At 41.9% G+C, this 21,854-nt stretch overlaps 1 long non-coding RNA gene across 1 annotated transcript in view; it reads right to left on the reverse strand.

Moving 5' to 3' along the window:
- Positions 1-2,048: 2,048 nt before the first annotated feature.
- Positions 2,049-21,854, reverse strand: part of LOC141988261 (uncharacterized) — a 49,372-nt gene continuing 29,566 nt past the window's right edge. The window contains exon 3 of the long non-coding RNA XR_012639716.1: positions 2,049-2,431. This is a non-coding gene — a long non-coding RNA (uncharacterized LOC141988261). The remainder of the gene's footprint in view (positions 2,432-21,854) is intronic.

Consider the following 21,854-nt stretch of genomic DNA (forward strand, 5'->3'; position numbering starts at 1 on the left):
GAAACTGACAAATATACATACATATCTTATTTGCATACTAACGTTTACCAATCTCCTAGCTCAGTAGGAGCTCTAAGTTAATTAGTTTGAGGACCCATTGTCTCACACGCCTTAATGTTTCTCTTCCTGACAACTATATTTCAACAAACCCTTCAAGTAGCATTTCTTTAATGAATTATAATTTCAATATAATTCATTCTATTTTCACATCTCTGAGGTGCCACTAGTACTCCTTTTCTTTTTGCAAATACAGACTAACACGGCTGCTACTCTGAAACCTATTGGTAGAAAGTTACTAACACAGCTTCCTGCTCTGAGTTGCTTTTTTGCTTCACTTTCAGCTGTGACTTCTAAATGTCAACCAGTTCTACATCAACAGGGATCTACAACTGAAATGTATAGTATTTGAGAAGACTATGGACCCTGATATCTGGACTAAGAGTTCAAAATGGAACCTTTCAACGTGAAAGTCATTGAAAAGGAAATGTTATATATCATATACATTTATCTACTAATAATAGTATTGTGCAAGTATAGAACGCTTTTCATTCAAAGACATCTTCACAAACAATTAGGCAAGCCTCACTACACTGAGGCAAGCATTAGCACCCTTTATAGATACAGAAACTCAGGCACAGAGAGATTAAGCTACTTGCCCAAAGTCACACATGAGTAAATGGTTTCAGAGTAGCAGCCGTGTTAGTCTGTATTCGCAAAAAGAAAAGGAGTACTTGTGGCACCTTCGAGACTAACAAATTTATTAGAGCATAAGCTTTCGTGAGCTACAGCTCACTTCATCCGATGAACATGGCTGCTCCTCTGAAATCTAATAAATTTGTTAGTCTCTAAGGTGCCACAAGTGCTCCTTTTCTTTTTATGAGTAAATGGCAATCAGTAACAGAACCCAGAATTCCTGATACCCAGTCCTGTCCCAATTACTAGAGAATACTTCTTCCCTGTATCTGAGTCTTTCAGAACACTTATGTTAATGTAATAACTGCCTAATAAAGTAAAAATAAGGGCTAACATTGGCATCCTGATCCTATAACTTCTGTTTTAGACATGTTCTCAGGAGAACATGATCTCATCTCTCTGCTAAGAAGCAGATTTCAAGATGTCACAATCTCAGTTTCTTTCAGTACAAGTGATTGTTCCAACGATACATAACTGCTTCTTACCAGCAGAGTGTCAAAATTCAATGACTCTGGTAAAGAAGAAGGACTGGAGGCATTGCAGGGGCTGGCCAGTAAACATTTATATGGCACTGAAAAGAGCTTGAAGTTAAAATTAATGTCAGTGTCAACCAGAACAGTTGCCAGGGCCAGCTCTAGGATTTTTGCTGCCCCAAGCAAAAATATTTTTGGCTGCCCCCGTGTTTTTCTCGTGCCCCCCTGCCCCCGGCTCCTCCTCAACTCTGCCCCTACCCCAGATCCCTGCCTTCTCCCCCACACGTGCTGCATTTCCCCCCACCCATTGCTTCCTGCGGCTCCCCCCCGCAACCCCCAGTCCTAGCTCACCTCCGCTCCGCCTGCTCCCCTGAACATGCCACCGCTCTACTTCTTCCCCCTCCTTCTCAGGCGAGGGAGAGGCAGCACGTGCAGGGGAGCAGGTGGAGCGGAGGTGGGGGGGGGGGGAGTGCAGGAAATAACGGGGGGGTTAGAGGAACCGCTCCCCGCCCCAGCTCGCCTCCGCTCCACCACGCCGCCTCCCCCCCAGGCTTGCTGCGCCAAACAGCTGTTTTGCGCGCACCAAGTCGGGGGCGGGGGGAGAGAGAAGCGGAGTGGCGGTGGCATGCTCAGGGGAGCAGGCGGAGGCGGAGCGGAGGCAAGCTGGGATGGCGGGAGAACATTTCTAGGGGTGGCAGGGCGCTGGAAAGCCACCCCTAGAAATGTGCTGCCCCAAGCACCTGCTTGTTTTGCTGGTGCCTAGAGCTGGCCCTGATGGTTGCTCAATAATTTTGGCAACTAGATCTCACAAAAAGGTAATGTGTACACAGTACAAAAATCAATGCCTGTAGCATGAGTTAAATAAATACAATATATTTAGGGTCCGATGAAGCCCGTGTTCAGCAGTGAATCCGCAGCCACACAAAAGAAAGTGATGAGGTGCACAGTTGATGGCTGCCATTCTGCCTTCTGCTACAATAAAGTAAGGCTGGTTGGGTTGCCACATTTAGGAAGAACATTAAGAATTCCGGAATGGGAGGAAGAGAAGAGGTCATCCCAAGGAGGAAAAATCCATCTGGTGCAGAGGAAAATGCTAGGCTGGAAGGAAGAATCCATTCAAAAGGGACTGAAGTTTTGGGCTGGACTAAACTGTTTAGTTTAACTTCACTCTGGTCTCATGGGACAGCTGAAAAGAGTCCTGGATTGTCTTCTTTTTCATTCCATGTGTTCTGTACTATTTATGTCCAATGTAGTGTTATCTTTCTCTGTAGAAAGATTTTAAAATACTTATTCATACATAATACATAAAATACTTATTTCAACAACAGTTGCTGTACCATCCAGAGTCATGTACATGCATCCTCCAGTTCTCATCATGTTTTTTCATGATTTACAGCTTCCCCACATTTCCCTGGATATACACTGTACTTCAAAGTACACTGGCTGGATGAAGAAATGCCACAGTCAATGAGTTATTCCATAGCCTGAGAATTGTGAAAGAAGAATGTGGTTGCAGGCATGATTTTATAGACAATTATGTTGTTATAACACACTGTAATAATAATAATACACAACATTTTTGGAGCACCTCATAGGGTCAAATCTCTGTAGAATTATTAAATATTAATCCTCACAACACTCTTGTGAGGTCAGTAGGTAAATATTACTATCTTCATTTTAAAAATGGGGTGACTGAGGCAGAAAAGTGAAGTGACTTGCCCAAGGCCAAACAATAAATCACTGGCAGAGCTAGGATTAGAACTCATGCCCTCACAAGCAGAGCTCATTTCTCCAGTACTGTAGTAAAATCTGCTGCAGTATTTCTAATATCCATACGCTATCCTTTTGACTTTGAATAATACTCTGGAATAAGGAAATTACAACTGTTACAGCTTTTATTGCCATCAGGAAAAATAGCTTTTTAGGATTTTGGGCTATTTTGAGCTACTCTAGGTATAAAACAGATACTGAGACTTACCTACATGAAGATAATATTTTGACAGAACAGTAAAAACCGCACACAGAACTTGTATGATAGCTAGATAAGGAAATATTTCATGGCCTTTCTTACCAATGGTCTAGTCATTCTGATATTATAGAAATAAAAATCATGAAAATAGCCTAATAACAATTGTCATACTCATGCTGGGAAAATGTACAGTTCTAAATTCTCCAGAACAGATACTGACATTTTGGAATTAATGTGGGCATGCTTTACACTATAGTTATCACTTCTCTAATAATACTAATGAATAATAAAGCTAATGCATATCCAGATAGTCACTGACACCAAAAAACACAGATATAATAGATCAAATTCATACCTGGAGTAAGTCCATTGTTAGGCCCCATAACACATTAATAGTACATTACGTCACTACATTACTTAGATTTGGCCATCACAAGCGACTAGTTATGCACTAAAATGATAATTTGCAAGTGATTTACGTTAAAGTAATTTTATTGCAAAGTTTATTGGGTACATTATTTGAGTACAGACAAAGGCCATTTATTTGGAGGGAGATAGATGGGGCAGAGAAAAGCTATAAACCTGGAAGAAATAAAAGTAGGTAGATATTTCTCTGCTGAATTACAAAGCTCAGATCTTGAGTGAAATCCTGGCCCTATTGGAATTAGTGAGTTTTGCCATAGACTTCAATGGGGCCAGAATTTCACCCCTCAACTAGCATTAGGATACTACTGCATTTTGTGCTACTCCTGCTCTTATCCAAGTAGGAGAACATTTTAGACGTAGTAGTATCTCCTACTAAACAAAATGCAGAGGTAAATCACAGGTACCTAAGATTAAAAAAAAAAAAAAAAAAAAAGTTTAGGAAATACTACCGGTCTCTGTACCAAATGCTTGGTCCATTTGGTAAGGAGTGGGGCTGGGCTAGGGGAAGAAAAGTGTGTCTGTGCTATTTTTCCACTCACCTGATCCTGGTCCAGGCTGGGGGTATGCTTTGCCCCAACTGTATCTTAGAGAAGCTTTACGGGTTTCAGAGTAGCAGCCGTGTTAGTCTGTATCCGCAAAAAGAAAAGGAGTACTTGTGGCACCTTAGAGACTAACAAATTTACTTGAGCATAAGCTTTCGTGAGCTACAGCTCACTTCATCGGATGCATGCAGTGGAAAATAAAGTGGGGAGATTTTATATACACAGAGAACATGAAACAATGGGTGTTACCATACACACTGTAACGAGAGTGATCAGGTAAGGTGAGCTATTACCAGCAGGAGAGCGGGGGCGGAGGGGAGGAGGGGACCTTTTGTAGTGATAATCAAGGTGGGCCATTTCCAGCAGTTGACAAACGTGTGAGAAACGGGGGTGGGTAGGGGGAATAAACATGGGGAAATAGTTTTATTTTGTTTCAGAGTAGCAGCCATGGTAGTCTGTATCCGTAAAAAGAAAAGGGATGAAGTGAGCTGTAGCTCACGAAAACTTATACTCTAATAAATTTGTTAGTCTCTAAGGTGCCACAAGTACTCCTTTAGTTTTATTTTGTGTAATGACACATTCAATCCCAGTCTTTATTCAAGCCTAAATTAATTGTATCCAGTTTGCAAATTAATCCCGATTCCAAAAACAGACTCCAACGAGAGACTGCTGAATTGGAATTAATTTGCAAACTGGATACAATTAATTTAGGCTTGAATAAAGACTGGGAGTGGATGTGTCATTACATAAAGTAAAACTATTTCCCCATGTTAATTCCCCCCCTCCCCCACTGTTCCTCACACGTTCTTGTCAACTGCTGGAAATGGCCTACCTTGATTATCACTACAAAAGGTTCCCCCTGCCCCCGCTCTCCTGCTGGTAATAGCTCACCTTACCTGATCACTCTTGTTACAGTGTGTATGGTAACACCCATTGTTTCATGTTCTCTGTGTATATAAAATCTCCCCACTGTATTTTCCACTGCATGCATCCAATGAAGTGAGCTGTAGCTCATGAAAGCTTATGCTCAAATAAATTGGTTAGTCTCTAAGGTGCCACAAGTACTCCTTTTCTTTTTGCAGAAGCTTTGTGGTTACCCTCAATTATGCCACTAGGAAGGGTCTGTAAAGGACCATTCCACTGGCTAGGGATTGTATGGATTCATGTGTAGGATGGGGATCTTGGTTAGAGTCCCCTGTTGTTTGCATCAGTCTGTCACACAGCAATGGGAGAGAAAAAATCATTTTAAAGATAGGAAAATGTAATTGTAAAACCACAAAATTTGGGAGAAGGAAGTCAGGGGCAGAGGCAAAATCTGAAAGTGCTTTTGACACATTTGAAATTGACTAGATTTCAAGTAGATTTGTCCCTTAATCTGAAATATGATTAGGGTTGTCAACACTTCAGGATTGACCTGGCGTTTTTAAAGATTAATCTTTAATTAAAGATTATGTTATATGATGAAACCTCCAGGAATATGTCCAACCAAAACTGACAATCCTAAATATGATCTAACAGGCTGAAAATGTAATCTAGGAACAGCATAATGCCTGTCAGTGGTTATATGTGATTTAGGAATGTAATTACCAGACAATATACAGTAACTTTTTATGTAGCATCTGCATTCTTTCATATAGTGTACCAACACTTTACAGTGATAGATAGAATACAAAGAGAATGATTTACAGTACTGAGAATGCAGTGATTCTCATGCAAGTTTAAACTAGTGTAAATGGTGGATTCTCTGTAACTTGAAGTCTTTAAATCATGATTTGAGGACTTCAGTAATTCAGCCAGAGGTTACAGGTCTATTACAGGAGTGGGTTGGTGATGTTCTGTGGTCTGCAATGTTAAGAGTAGATGATCATGAGGGTCCCTTCTGGACTTACAGTCTATGAGCCGGCAGAAGGGGAAAACGATGTATGGAGATGAAAAAAAAGAAAAAAAAATGATGAAAGTTAAAAGCAGACAATGATGCAAATATGCTTTCCTGTTTTATGGATTAACTATGGGGAGACAAGACATGTAGTACACAGTTCTGTGGGAAGAGTGAAGAGCAACAAAAGAAAAAGGAGAATGGGCATTTCATGAAATGTCATCTTACCTTTCAGCCTTTCCATTTTACGATTATATATAAGATAGAGATTCAGAAGTGCCTGGCTAAATTTCTCTCCGATATCTCAGGAGGAAGAATTGATGTGTAACTGAGAACTTGAGTTGATCTTTAAGTTTTCTTGATCTAGAAGAAAATCTATAATTATGCAAACCCACCTGTAAAAAATGGATTTTAGTGTACGTCTGTCTGAGGGCACACTGTGAAGATGTTTTATAGCAGGTGGATGAGCGAATATATGTGTATAGAAGAAAACTCAAAAGCTGAGCTGAGCTGCACACTAGGCATTCCTTCCTCTCACTCTTCATTGAAGAAAAATGGAAAACAAATTAAACACAAAAAGGGGAGCAGGAAGTAGGAAGGCAACGCACATACCACTCATCACAGTAGGTTGATTAATGTTAGTGTGTATTAAGGGATCAGCTTTCCAAAATGGAGAACTTGCTTCAGTGAGTTCTTTAAGTAGGAGGCAGTTCTTAGGAAGTTTTCTTCCTCATCCCACCTGTGTCATGTGACTTGGCAGCTGGGTTGGGCATATAAGAAGCCAATAAGGAAAAAAGAAATGCATCGTGTACTAAGATTAATAAGAGAGAGCCTGTTGCCCTTAAATATGAAAACAATTTCTGCTCTGTGAGCCAAGCGTTTGAATGAGTAGAGACAGATAAGCAGTGCTTACCTTCCAAGAAAGCCCAGATGATTGATCATTAGATAGTACTATAAATTCACACCTGATAAAAACATTAAATTAAGTATACAAATGAATTTTACCATCAGCAACATTATAACCTATGCAAATTATATATGGATGAACCAGTTTGGGCCAGATAGAACCAGTTCATATTTTTGTCTCTACCCATATTACAAAAACATCAAAGCACTCAGTCTTGATTCTGAGTTACATAACTTCAGGTTTCAGAGTAATAGCCGTGTTAGTCTGTATTCGCAAAAAGAAAAGGAGTACTTGTGGCACCTTAGAGACTAACCAATTTATTTGAGCATAAGCTTTCGGGAGCTACAACTCACTTCATCGGATGCAAATGTGCCATTCAAAGAATACGTTTTTCTTTGGCTGAAGATATTCTGTGATTTTAATTCCAGTCAGCCTCAGAAAGCAAGGATTCTTCAAAGCTGTCAACATGTTCTGTAATTTTGGATTTACAGAGGGTTGGAAGTAGGAAAGGGTGTAACAGGAATTGTTTTTCATGTACTGTCTGTTATTCCAAGTTTCAGCAACAATCAATCCAAATGTTTTCTCTCATTTCTGAGAAATACTCAGAGCCTCTATGGTTTTTCCATTAACTGGCTTCCTTATTGCCAAAACTGTAATATTTGTTTGCTAGCCAAATTTGACACAGACACAGGAACACACACTCTCAGGACCTGCCTCAGACTACTTGTACTACTTCTTGTTGACTAGTCAAGTGTATCTTGATACTCATGACTAGGTAGCTCCACAGTGTATTACTTTGCCCACCTCACCACAGATCTGCAGCAGCTGAGCGGGAAATAGACAGTTCTGCCTGCTGCTCTACTAAGCTTAGAGCCTCCAAGGCTGCTGGACCCATACTATTGAGTAGAATGCTACACAGAAAAGGCCTAAGTTTCAGAGGTGCTGAACTCCTACAGTTCCTATTGACTTTAATTTGCATAAACCCATAAACTCTAAGCAAACCATATATGTTAGTATTTGTTCATGAACTGAAGCCAGCTATACCTGCTTTGCACCAATCATGGAGTCCCACCATACCAGGGGACTCTTCAGCTGGTTGTTAAAAGCCAGCACTATAGGACCTTAGGGCTGCCAAAGCAGTGCAAAGGGGCTAGAGTGGGTCTCTGGACTGAGCCTAAAGTTTGAGGCCTAGAGCACATAGTGACTTTTAAACTCATCTGATGCTTATATATGCTACATGATAATACTCTGTAAAATGGATTACTTTAGTAATAATATAACACTTTGCACTTCTACAACACCTTTTGTGTAAAGATCTCAAAACACTTTACCAATGTTAATGCATGAAGCCTCCTAACTCTTCTGTAGGTAAGTATGTTATGGTTTCTCTTCAGAGCAGTGTGGCCTAATAAATAGAGCACTGGACTGGGATTTAGGAAATCTAGGTTCTGCTCCTGGCTCTGCCACTGGCCTGATGGGTGACATTGCACAGGTCACATCACTTCTGTGCCTCAGTTTCCCCATCTGTGAAATGGGTCTAGGGATACTTACCTTCTTTGTAAAGTGCTTTGACCTATGCAAAGGAAAAAAGTGTTACATAAGAGTTAGGTATTATTATATTGTTATTATTTTAATTTGCCAATGGGGAAACTCAAGCATAGGGTCACAAAGGATGCCTGTGGCTAATATTTCCTTTAAAAAAAATCATTATATTCGTGAACTGTACAATTAGCATAAAACATTTTATTCCACATGGCCGAATACCCTAGAATCCAAAGAGGACTTTGATGCATCAAGACAGGTTAGCTTAAGCCTGTGTTAACATACCCTGAATTTATTTTGTGCTAGTATGGAAATGTAAAATATATTCTAGCATGTAGTGAGGTGGAGTGGCCTCCCTCCGAGCAGAAGAGTGAGGGACCACTACATTCCCCCTGGTGAGCGGAGCTAAATCCACCCTGACTCACTGGAAGTCCTGGGGTGGGACAGGAAGTACAAAAGGAGAGCCCCGGAGCTCAGTTGGGGCTGGAGCACCAGAGGGAGCAGATGGCTCTTCCAGGAAGCTGGGATCTCAACAGGATCCCGGACTAGGGGTTTCGAGTGGAGCTGTGTCCTGCAGCCAGAGGAGACAGATGAGTGTCTCAAGGATCTGCCAGGACCGCCGTCAGATGAATGCTCTGAGGAGCTGTGGGGACTGCTGGCGGCCGAGTACCCTGAGAAGACAGAGAACCTTTGGACTACAGAGCCCTAAACCCAGACTGTGGTAGGATGTAGCCCAAGGGAACCAGACTCTGGCCCGGTTCTGCTGCTGGAGTGTGAGTCAGCATGTTGCGGTGGGATTCCCCAATGACCCAGTGGTGGAACATTCCACCACTATTAGGGCCCTGGGCTGGGACCTGGTGGAGTCAGGAGGGGTCCCTTACCACTGTTCCCTCTAAACTGTGCACATGTGCGCGCGCACACAGATCCTAAACCCTGCGCACACAGCAAAACACCGCACGCACAAAAATTTACCCAGAAGAAATGCAAAAATTAGAGGGAACACTGCCCCTTACCCCTGCCACTCCACACCTGGGGTGGCAGCCTCCCCACCTTTAGGCCCAGAAGCCTGTGTTTATCAGCCATCCACTAGAGTAAGAACTTCCATCTGTTTGGTGTCCCGCCCTGCCTGAGGGTCTGGTCCCCTAGACTCCTTTGCTACTCTGCCCTGACTGCAGGCCAGAGCTATAGACTGTTTGTGCTCTGCCCCGCCTAGGGGGCTCGAGCTCCCTTATAGACTGTTAAGTACTGTTGGCTCCAGCCAGAAAGTGCTGGGCTATAGACCGGGGTCCCCAACGCAGTGCCCACAGGCGCAATGGCGCCCACCGGGGCAGTTGTGTGCACCTGCAGGACACCGTGCTGCCGAAATGCCGCTGCGGAGCACGGCCGATGGAGAAACACCAGCTGAAATGCCACCGAGAAACAGCACCACTTCTCGATGGCATTTCGGCGGCGACACTTCTTTCTGCTGCTGCTTCTTGGTGGCATTTCGGCGGCGGGGCGTTTGGCGCCCACCACAGTCTTTTGGGAATAGGAATGTGCTATTCCCACAGAAAGGTTGGGGACCACTGCTATAGTCGGTTTGTGGCCTCCCTCCCCACATGAGAGTGAGGGACCACGACATAACAATTATCCTGTTTACAATCCATGGACAAGATTCTCTGCTGTTCCCAGGACCTGCACAGCAGACGATGGACACAGTTGTGGCTTGACACTACTCTAACATGTGCTGGCTGGTAAGAGCCCCCAAAAGGAGCCTGTCTTCCAGCAGAAAATGGTTGAACCACAGTAATACTCCGCCACACCCCTTTCTGCCAGCAGCTACTTGGAGGGTGGCATACAAGATGGCTATGGCAGCACTGTGCCAGCTGAGAGCTCCTCCATGCTGAGGTAAATTCTTAGCTCTGATCTGGCCAGTTTATGGTCCCCATTCACCATCTGAGGAAACTGAAAGAACTGTACAGGGGGAGAGAATCAGGCCCTATTTTCCCAGATAGCAGTTTAACTTCTTTAATAGAATTGTTCATACACTAACTTTGAAACTTGTAACATACTAATATATGTAATATTGTAAAAAATGAAAGGACAATAATCTACCAGAACAGAAAGTACATTTTCAATGTTTGTTTCCTTATCTTCTCCAATCTGCAAACCCAATTTCTTAAACTTCCATGTCCTTTAAGCTTTGTTATTGTCCTTTAAACACAGAAATTTCCTCCCAAAACTTTACAAATAGGTGAGAGAAGTATTGGTTTTGGATTACTTCCTCACAGCTCTCAATTAAGTCAATACAGAGGGTCTATTTGTTGATCTTTCTTCTCCTCCAACACATAAAAACCCAACTTTGGCAACAGATTGTTCTTCTGGTCAATACTACGAAGAAATGAATAAAAAGAGAAAAACAAGCAGCAAGGAGGCCAGAGGATAGAGTTATTATGAGAAAATAAAGTACATTTTCCATTTGGTTTTGGTTAGCAGTAAATGTGGCATACAATATGTACTATATTAGGTGGTGAAAGCCTTACTTCTTGCTGAAGCTTGAATTGTTTGCCACCATCAATTATAGTAACTGCTCAGGGGAATTAAATGCATGTTATTGTTCTTACTTTGACGTTTGATTTAAAAAGTAAAACTCTTGAAGAAAGTACTACTTCTTAATAAAAATATATTAAAATAAGGAACTTTTATATTGGCCTAAGCAGAAAGAAAAAACAGGGCAGGTAAATGAATGATTAAGAAGTAACGGATGATGATGGGGTGTAATGGGTTAGGAACCGGGGGTTGTGTAAATATAAAAACGAGCAGTGGGAACTTACACTTGTTTCTTGTCTTAAAATCTCTCGACTGCTCGACGATGCCTTTCTAGAGGACCCGGAGGCCCTGGACAGCGTTGCATCAAGCAGCGAAGATGAACTGGGCCCACCTTGTTTTTGCTCAACGCCGATACAAATTGTTGAAGAGGACTCCGAGGATGACGGCTATGAGGAGGCTTGGCATGGAACTAACTGAGCCAGTGCCACATCGTGAGCATAAAAAAGTTATGCAGACTATTGTACGCGTTGCTGTTTATGCTGTCCTTAATCACTGCCTTAGGAAATAGCTTTCTGAAGATTGTGAGAGCTGTGTCATAGATACACCAGCCCAACAGCACCATGACTGTGAGACTTGGACTTCAGTGGATATAAACTGCAAGCTCCAGGGCCTGCGTGCTGAGCTGTGTTTGGAAAGCTTATTTAACACTATTATTGCCGTAGGTTATGCTATGCAATGTCTTTGCCTCACCCAAGAACATTTGGCGCAAGGGGTGACTTTGATAAATGCTGTGCAATTCAATGGAGACCCTGACCGTGTTTTAAAGAAAATGACCAAATGGGAAGATGCCTGCTTACAGAGTTATATTGACTGTCTAGTCTGCACAAAAAGTTACAGAACCCTGCTTAAGAAAAAGACTATTTGTAAGAAATCTAAAAGTATTAAGTTAGAGAATGGTGAGGGGACAAACATGCAATATAAAACTTGGTAGCTGTAAATTAAAAAAAAAAGAACTATTGAAAAGGGCTTTGTGACTATCTGTGTTTCTGTCAGAAGGCCTTCGGCCCTTAAGTGAGCTAAAAGTTTAATGAAGCATCTTGGTTTGTTTTCAAGGAGCTGTATGTCTTTTAAATAAAAAATAAATTGTGAGAACCTAGCTCTTGTGTTTTTGTGTAAAAGAGACCCATTTACAGCAAAAAGCTGAAATGTATGTTGTGGGAGGGGAAAATATTCCTAAAAATGTGTTTACAATAAAACAAACAAACAAAAAACAAACCAGGGATGGTTCAGACATGTGTTTGAGTACAATAGAGCCAACTTATCCTGTTGAACTGAATGGTTTTAACCACACCCCCACTGAATAGCCAGGGTGACTGTGATTACTCAACCTTGTTGCCATAGGGTTAAATTTGATGGGTGTGGACCCACAGAAAGGGAGGTGGGTGGGTGAGGATGGTGAGTTCTGATTAATATGAAATGAAAAAAAACCTCAGGAATTCGCAGATGCTATTGGACAATTTAAATAGAACCCCAGGAGTTGGTGGAAAGCTACTGGACAGTTTAAATCCGACCCAGAAGTTGGTTGAATGCTATGGGTCACTCTTTCTAGAAAACACCCCCCACCCCAAACTTTAAACATGAAAGAAACATGTTTAAAAAAAAAAAAAGCCCCAAGACATTCATTGATATCTTCAAAGGGCCCCCACTGCAAGGCTGTGGTATTGCAATCACGCAAAAACAACTCCAGTTCCTCAGTGGCCACCACCACACCAAGCCCTGAGAAAACTGTGAGTGAAAATGTCCACATTCACAAACCTGGAGCACAAGCTCTAGGGGTTGTGAATAAAAAACCAAGGACTGACAAACCATTCTCCCAGCACCATAAGCTCGTCACGAGTTCCCCCATATTCTAGTATTTGGGAAAAGAATGATGCTTCATTCAGAAAACTGATGGATGCTGTATCCTCGGGGGTTCTAAAAGAACAGTATTCTAAAAAGATTTGGGGAAAATATGACGCTTCGTTCAGAAAATTGGTGGTTGCTGTATCCTCAGGGGGTCTAAAAGAAAGGAGGACTGGAAACCACATCAAAAATGCAAAAGGTCTGGCGGGTGACTTTTTGAAATATACTTCAATTTTTCCAAAAGGTGGCTCTGAGCAGGGGTGACTAGCTGTGGAAAGGGGCCTGGGTAAAAAGGGCAACCTCAAGGATACACATCAGCTCAGGTGTAAACAAAAGGCGGGGACAGCTCTTGGGGGATAAACAGACAGCTGCCAAAAAGTTCCAGGCCAGGGTTGCTGTAAAAATTTTTTAAAAGGCTAAAGAGGTTATGAGGAAAAAAACCAAAACGAGATGCCCCCTACTGGAGGCTCTCAAACTGGCTCGTCTGAAAATGGGGAGCCGGAACCCAACTCTCACACAGAGTCTGATTTAGAAAATTCCCCAGAGGGCTCTCTAGATGGGTCCCCGTCTACTCCTGATGACCCTCACACAGGCCCCTCAGAGTCTGACTCTCAAATAGCCTCTGATGTAGAAGATGCTGCTGATGGTCCCATAGAGGAACCCCCAAGTAACCCTGAAAATGCAGAGGTGTATATGGAGAGAGCGAGAAGTTGGCAACGTGACTTACCTAGATTTGGGGGGGGGGGGGTCGGTGTATTGTGAGGAATTTCGTTTTGTCAATCTTGAGCGAATAAATTCAGCTCAGCAGGTTGTTGAAGCCATACACAGGGGGATAGTGTTACTTCTCGATGACGTTAATGGTAGGGTAGGCCCTGAGGATTATGTTCGGTTATGTTTAGAGAGCTGAAATTTAACTAACCCTTTGTTTTCAGTCAGAACAACTAGGGATGAACTGTCTGCTGAGGATTTCTTATATCAGACCTCAAAGCTGCTACAGAGCAAGAGAGAGCTGCATGTTGATGGGACGTTGCACCTCGTTGTGACAGTTGTAAAAAAAACAGAGGTGGGGGCGCGCGCGTAGAGTTTTAAATTCTATCCTCAGCAGTCAAATCACCCATAAAAAGAGACCATGTTTATTAGACCTGACTTACACCGGTACCAATCTATGTTTTGCGGGTGGACTCTTGGCCGTTATGTCCGACCGTAAACCTACGGACGCGGAATTGTTAGCGGGGGTGAGAAAGCTGCATGAGAAACTGGGGCAGTCAGATCAAAAAAAGGTTATGCTCAGTGATGTAGCAACGTTTGAACACATTTATGAGTCAACATACAGGTGGTGCTGTATGCTATGAAAGGCAGAGGGGTTTTTTTTACCCCAGTGTACCCCAAGACTTTTTTCATCTTGTTGCACAATGAGCATTACTATGGGGTTCTGGATGTGAAAAAGTTGTTTGGTGTGAAAAACTGTGAGTTTTGCCACACAGTGTACAGTCACAACCACTCTTGCAGGTATCGTTGCTGCCTCTGTTTGAGCATAACGTGCTCGCACAGCATGGGTGTGCAGCTGAGGTGTCCTAGCTGTAGACTGTATTGTTGGTCCAAAGAGTGTTTAGACAGGCACGTCGACTGTGCATCGAAAAAACAAGTCAAATGCCTGTCTAAAATGTTGTGCGATGAGTGTCAGTCTTATGTGGACAAGTGGCACAGGTGTAAAGGGAGGCGCTGTAAGCAGTGTCAAGGTTTGATCGCTGGTGATGTAGACAGCCACCTCTGTTTTGTAGACAGCATTAGAAAGCCCGAATCATCAGAAAAGTATATTTTTTATGATTTTGAATGCACGCAGAAGACTGGGTTGCACATGCCCAATTAAATTTTTGCTTGCTATGTCCCTAAAGCCAGAAAAATCCTGGGAATTTAAGGGTGACGAGTGTCTTTCTATGTTTGTTAAGACCTTTATTGGCAAAGAGTTCTGGGACTACACGTTCCTAGCACACAATTCCAAAGGTTATGATGCGTAATTCATCGTTAGACAGTTACTGAAGGAAAAGATGTGCACAGAACTAATCACTCAGGATAGTAAACTAATGTGTTTGGAAGTTAAGGCCCTGGGCATTTGTTTTATAGACTTTAAACTTCTTGCCCATAAAGTTTAGCAAGCTCCCACAGGCGATAGGGTTTCAAGGGTGCAAGGGATATTTTCCACATTTTTTTAACACTTTAGAAAATCAAAATTATGTGGGGCCTATGCCCAGTGTGGAGCACTGTGGTGTGGAAAGTATGATGCCCAGGTAGAAAGCAGAGTTTCTCAACTGGTATCGGGACCACAGATACGAGATGTTTGACTTGCAGAAAGAGCTTGCGTATTACTGTCAGCAGGATGTAAAAATTTTGAGACAGGCTTGTATCCTATACAGAAAAGAGATTATGAAAATGACAGAGATGGGAGATATAGTAGAGAAAGAACCTGATAAAACTGAGTATAGATCCATTCCCGTACATAATGCTGGCATCTGTCTGCATGGCTATGTACAGGTTTATGTTTTTGGAGCCTAAAACGGTAGCTCTTCTCCCTCCAGACAACTATCACAGGCAGAAAAAGAGATATTCGACCCCATCTATTCAGCGGCTGTTGTATACCTCTCACAAAGAAAATATACAAATACAGCATGCTTTACAGGGTGGGGAACTACAGGTAAGCCCCTACTTTTTAGACGGTTATGCCAATGTTAACAGGGTATGCAAGTTGAGTTTAACGGGTGTTTTTTCCACGGCTGTATCACCTGTTATTGTGAAAAAGCACAAAATCCTATGACGGGGACAACTTTAGGGTTTCTTTATTACAAGATGCAGCTCAAGACAGACTATCTGAAAAGACTTGGTTTTGTAGTGAGGACTCTCTGGGAGCACGAGTGGAAGGTGATGTAAGAAACAGACAGGGAGCTTGCAGATTTTTTTAAACAGAGCCCAGTTGCCCCAGCCTCTCATACCTAGGGATGCTCTTTTTGGTGGGGAGGACAAATGCTATCCGTCTGTATTAAAAACCTAACCCTGGGGAAGAAATCCACTATTATGATTTTACCAGCCTGTATCCTTTCGTAAAAAAAACAAAGAATACACTATCAGATACCCCGATATAGTTTATGACAAATTTGGACCCCTTGCAAATTCTGGAATTGCAAAAGTTAAAGTGTACCCCCCCGCAAGGCCTCTTTTTCCCATTGTTACCTGTCAGAGTGGATGGCAAGCTTATGTTCCCGCTATACCGAAACTGTGCAGAAACCGAGCAGCGGGAGACATGCACCCATACTGACAAGGAAAGGGCTATCCTGGGGACTTGGTGCACGGTGGAATTGAACATGGCCATAGCGAAGGGGTATGCAGTGGCTAAAATCTATGAAATCTGGCATTTTAATGAAAAATCTGATGAACTCTTTTCAGAGTACATAAAATTACACCTCCGCCAGAAACAAGACAGGGTATCCCAGCTGGTGCACAGACGAAGAAAAACAAAATAAGTACGTCAACAATTTCTACCAGAAAGACGGCATGGGTTTATGCCAACACAAGTTCAGGTCGAACCCTGCTAAACTCCAAAATCGATAAACTGTTTTTAAATTATCTGTGGGGTAAATTTGGCCAAAGAACAAACATACCCAACACCAGCATCGTGAGAGACCCTGACGAACTCTTTCAGTACCTGTTTCCCCCCCAATTACGAGGCTTCATCCTGCGAGTTTATCGATGATGAAACCACGTGTGTGTCTTGGAAGCACGCAAAAGACCGTTATTCTGTCTCTGGCAATACCAACATCTTCATAGCCTGTTTCACCACCGCTTATGCCCGCTTAGAACTATACAACCTCTTAGACAGGTTGCAAGAGCGGTGCCTGTACCACGACACTGACTCGGTGATATTTGTGAAAAGGGAGTGTGACTGGAATCCCCCTCTGGGGAATTATTTAGGGGACCTCACGAGTGAGATTCCCACCAGATCAACACATCACCGAGTTTGTGTTGGCAGGCCCGAAAACATACGGGTATAAGCTGTCAGGAGGAAAGGCCTGTATGAAAGTCAAAGCAAACTGTGAAAAGATCAACTTTGACAGTTTGAAAGATCTAGTCCTGGACTATTGCACGGGCCTGCGAGAAAACACCTCAAAAAAAGATAGAGGTGCAGCAGCCCTCTATCGAAAGGAACAAAAATCAGTGGCAAAGAGAGGCAAAAACCCTTAAGAAAACAGAGTCGTTTACAACAAGAGGGTCCTAAGAGAAGGGTTTAAAACCCTGCCCTATGGCTTTTAAAAATGGATACGAGGTGGAAACATCCCTTTTCTGCAATTCTCGCGGGGCCTAGCAACTGCGGGAAAAGTTACTTTATAAAAAATGTGTTGGATAATGCCAAACAAACACTGTTATGCTTGAGAATATTGTGTGGTGTTACAGTTGTTGGCAACCTCTGTATAAAGAACTACTCTGTAAATATCCCTTTATCAATTTTGCGGAGGGGCTGCCTGATGCTTTTGACGATGACTGTTTGTTTCCTACCAATAAAGTTAATATGATTATCATAGACGATCTGATGAACTCTGCTTGTGAAAGTGAAGAAATCAAGAAAGCCTTTACCAAGTACGTGCATCACAGAAACCTGAGCATTATGTATATAGTTCAAAACATATTTTGTCAGGGAAAAAAGTCGCACAATTAACCTGAACACGAAGCACATGGTTCTGTTAAAAAACTCCAGGGATAAATTACAAATTGCTATGCTCACTCGGCAAATGTACCCCGGCAAAGCTCAATTCTTTCTAGAAGCTTTTGAGGATGCTACCAAAAGACCTTATGGCTACCTGGTGGTGGATTTAAATGCTTCCACACCAGAAGCTTATAGACTAAGAACTGATCTTTTCCCTCCAGACTGGCCAGCGGTTTATACTTTGAAAAGAACAACAGCTGGGTATAAAAAGAGATGAATTATTGGCAGGCCCCTTTTTAACAGCCGGGGTTGCTGACCGAAAACATGTCTAGCTGCGTGAAGAGAAACCTGGTCCTTTTAAAATTACTTAGCAAATCGTCCCCACAGCAAAGGAGGGCTATACTCTGTTCGGCCTCTGACGATTTAGTAAGCAGGAAGGCTTATTGGGTGGTGCAGTCTCCATCCTCTGTTGAGACTGTTAAGTAGTCATCTTTCCCCACTTGCTCTCCTGAGGCTTTGTTTACTTTGCATGTACATGTACTTTTCTTAGTCCTTGGTCATACCTTACTTTGGAGACACATTCAAGCAGGCAGAACTACATTCCTTTGTCTGGAACAGGTGTCGCTTTCCAACACATACTTAATATTTTGTACACACCTTATACATACACCAAAAAATGATTTTCAGGACAAGCGTGTTACCAGTTTGTAGATGATACCTTACATGACACCTTTTAGATACAGATTATGGCAACAGAGTGTTAGGAGTAGTGAGTATGTCAGGCCTGTCAAGAGTTGCTGACACAGAATAGTGAACCACCAATGGGCCTCCATGTCACAGCTGCACAACACAGTTTGAATCTTACCTAAAAAGATGGAGGAACCAGGAAGGTTTCACCATGATTAGCTGACATGATGCTGAATACAACTTCTCTTTGTCTATGTTGACCACAAAGATATTCATTGTGCTGTCTAATTCAGCTATTTTTAAATAGGATAAAAACCATGTCTAAAGTACACAAGGGATTTTTAGGGCACAATAGCTGGTGAACATGTAATATGGCATATTGCAGCAATTCCAAAACTGTATTGGTTCATGTGCTGTCACCTTAAATAAATTTATGTTTGAAGTACCATATGCAATTTTTTTTGTACACATTTGTGTTACACCTCAATAGGTTTAAATTAAGGATTTCTGATCTCTATAGTAAAATAAATGAATATGAAAGCCTAAAATGTTCCATTATAACATCCTTTCAAAAACATCTTATGTTTTCAGACAGTGAATCAAAAGGAAATACAATGAAGTAGCCATTATTATTATTATTATTAATGTCTTGTGTTATTCAAATTATAAGAAATAATTAAATATGTCAAATGATATCTTGTTATATTCTTGGAATGCTGCTAAACTAATGTCAATGGCTTGACTTTTTGATTTGTCTAATTTAAATTCAAAGTTTCTGCTAATTCTATGTGGATTCTTATTGAACCTGAGCCAAAGTTCATATTGTTACAAAAACATTAAATATCTTGGAGAACGAACAACCAAAAAAACAAAACAAAAAAGAATGATGTACTTGCTTCACAGCACGTTGTTAATTTATGTCAGGTGAGATATTTGTGAGATTCAGCTGAAGATCCAATTCTTTATGGAGTTTCATCCTATACTTGTTTTAATAGTGATCAGGACAAACAAACCAGTCTTGCATAGTATGTAGCACTAAGGGCACCAAAAATTTCAAAGCTCTATTGATATCAGGGCAAACTCCTCTCTCCTTCTCAGCCAAAAGGTCACTGAGCTCTACTTTGTTGAGTTTGACCTTGAATCCACCATCACATGATAGTTCAATAAATTCTTCCTTTTCCTTTGCTGAAAAGCCATCTGACAATCTTCTATTGAAAATGGGTCCCTGACCCAATTCTCACTTGCTATGCTGTTGGGAAAGTATTCATTAAACTTGGTGATCAAATTCAGGCAATGATCTCTATGTCAGCAACGAGGTCAGGATGAATTTTCAATTAGGACATTTTCCAAGGTAGGGAGTGATTGGCAATTTCCCTTTTCTCTTTCTTGTGCTATAAAAAAAGGTTACTTACCTGCACGGTAACTGTTATATACTGACCACATATATATATTTTCCACTCTTGATGTGCGTGCACCCAGCCACTCAAGCTGGTGACTTTTGGTTGGCAGTATCTAATAGGATGGCACATGTGTCCTCGTGCCTTCAACCAAGGGCTGCTTCATCTGACTCTCAGTTCCTTTGCCACCAAAATCTTACTTATAATACTTTCTAGTAGATGGAATATATATGTGGACAATACATCTCAAAAAACAACAACAATTACTGTACTGGTAAGTAATCCTTTCTTTCTCCTTCAAGTGACTGTCCACATATATATTCCATTCTTTGTACTCCCAACCAGTACCCAGGATGAAGGTGGGGATGAAAAGTCTATTTCAACAGTGACTGAAGAACTATCTTTCCAAAGTTTGCACTGGCTCTGGAGGCTTCCATGGAGGCATAATGTTTAGTGAATGTATAACCATGTAGCATCTCTACAAAAGTTCTGTATGGGAACATTACTCCGCCATGGATGTGGCCTGAGCTCTAGTTGCATTTGCAATAAATTCTTGATGATGGTGTATCATTAGCTAAGTCATAACAAATTCTGCTGCAGAAAGATCCAACTGGATATTTTCTGGGCTGAGACAGGATGACCCTTCATTTTTTCTGCACAAGCCACAAAGAGACTTGAAAAAACTCTAAAATGTTTTGTTCTGTCCAAGTATAAGGAGAGCATCCTATGGATATCCAGTGAGTCCTGCTTTTCTTCATCTTTGTAAGCATACAGTTTCAGAAAAAAAAATATCAGAAGATGTATGACTTGATTTAGGTGGAATTTTGAGACCATCTTTGACAGGAATTTTGAATGAGGCTGTGTCATAAATATAAAGGGAAGGGTAACCACCTTTCTGTATTCAGTGCTATAAAATCCCTCCTGGCTAGAGGCAAAACCCTTTCACTTGTTAAGGGTTAAGAAGCTAAGGTAACTCCGCTGGCACCTGACCCAAAATGGCCAGTGAGGGGACAAGTTTCTTTCAAATCTGGAGGGGGGGGGAAACAAAGGTTTTGGTCTGTCTGTGTGATGCTTTTGCTGGGAACAGATCAGGAATGCAGACTTACTTACTAGCTTAAACAGGAGTTGTAAGTAATTTAGCTAGAAAATGCGTTAGAGTTCCTTTTGTTTAATGGCTGGTAAAATAAACTATGCTGGATGGAATGTATATTCCTGTTTTTGTGTCTTTTTGTAACTTAAGGTTTTGCCTAGAGGCAAATGTTTTGAATCTGATTAACCTGTAAGGTATTTACCATCCTGATTTTACAGAGATGATTCTTTTACCTTTTCTTTAATTAAAATTCTTCTTTTAAGAACCTGATTGATTTTTCATTGTTCTTAAGATTCAAGGGTTTGGGTCTGTTCACCTGTACAAATTGGTGAGGACTTTTATCAAGCCTTCCGCAGGAAAGGGGGTGTAGGGCTTAGGAGGGTATTTTGGGGGAAGATGTCTCCAAGTGGGCTCTTTCCTGTTCTTTGTTTAAAACGCTTGGTGGTGGCAGCATACAGTTCAAGGACAAGGCAAAGTTTGTACCTTGGGGAAGTTTTTAACCTAAGCTGGTAAGAATAAGCTTAGGGGGTCTTTCATGCAGGTCCCCACATCTGTACCCTAGAGTTCAGAGTGGGGAAGGAACCTTGACAGGCTGTAATGAGGTCTGGTCCTTATAGAAGACCATATATGGAGGTCCTGCCATCAGGGCATCCAGTAAGGCATAGAAGAGTAAGCATAAGGGGATGGAGGCCAATGTGGAGGACCAAGGACGTATGTCCTTAGTAAGGGACTTGTGCCTGTGGTGGTACGATTCAGCTCTAGAGTCTTGTCCAAGGGTAAGAGGGGGGGGACAAAAATCTGGATCCCTGAAATCTAGGCAGAGAAGCCTCAACTGGATCAGTACTGCACCACTTATGAGGTAATTTTTCAGCTGATATACAGTGTTCAGTTCTCACAGGTGTCCAAGGAACCCTTCTTGTGTGTTCAGTTATCCTTATACTCCAAAAACACAGAGGTTTTAGGGCTTCAAGATGGAGCTCAGCACCTCTTTTCCACAGAAGTTTTGTGGTACTTCTTTCCTCTGTTAGAGGCAGAATATTTCAGCAAAAGACCAGATGAAGAAGTCACTGTCAGACTACTTCTGGAGGAGGCATGCTGCAACAGTTGGGAAGTGGGCGGCCAGACCTA

Source organism: Natator depressus, chromosome 5 (assembly GCF_965152275.1).
Source record: "Natator depressus isolate rNatDep1 chromosome 5, rNatDep2.hap1, whole genome shotgun sequence".
Lineage (NCBI taxonomy): Eukaryota > Metazoa > Chordata > Testudines > Cheloniidae > Natator > Natator depressus.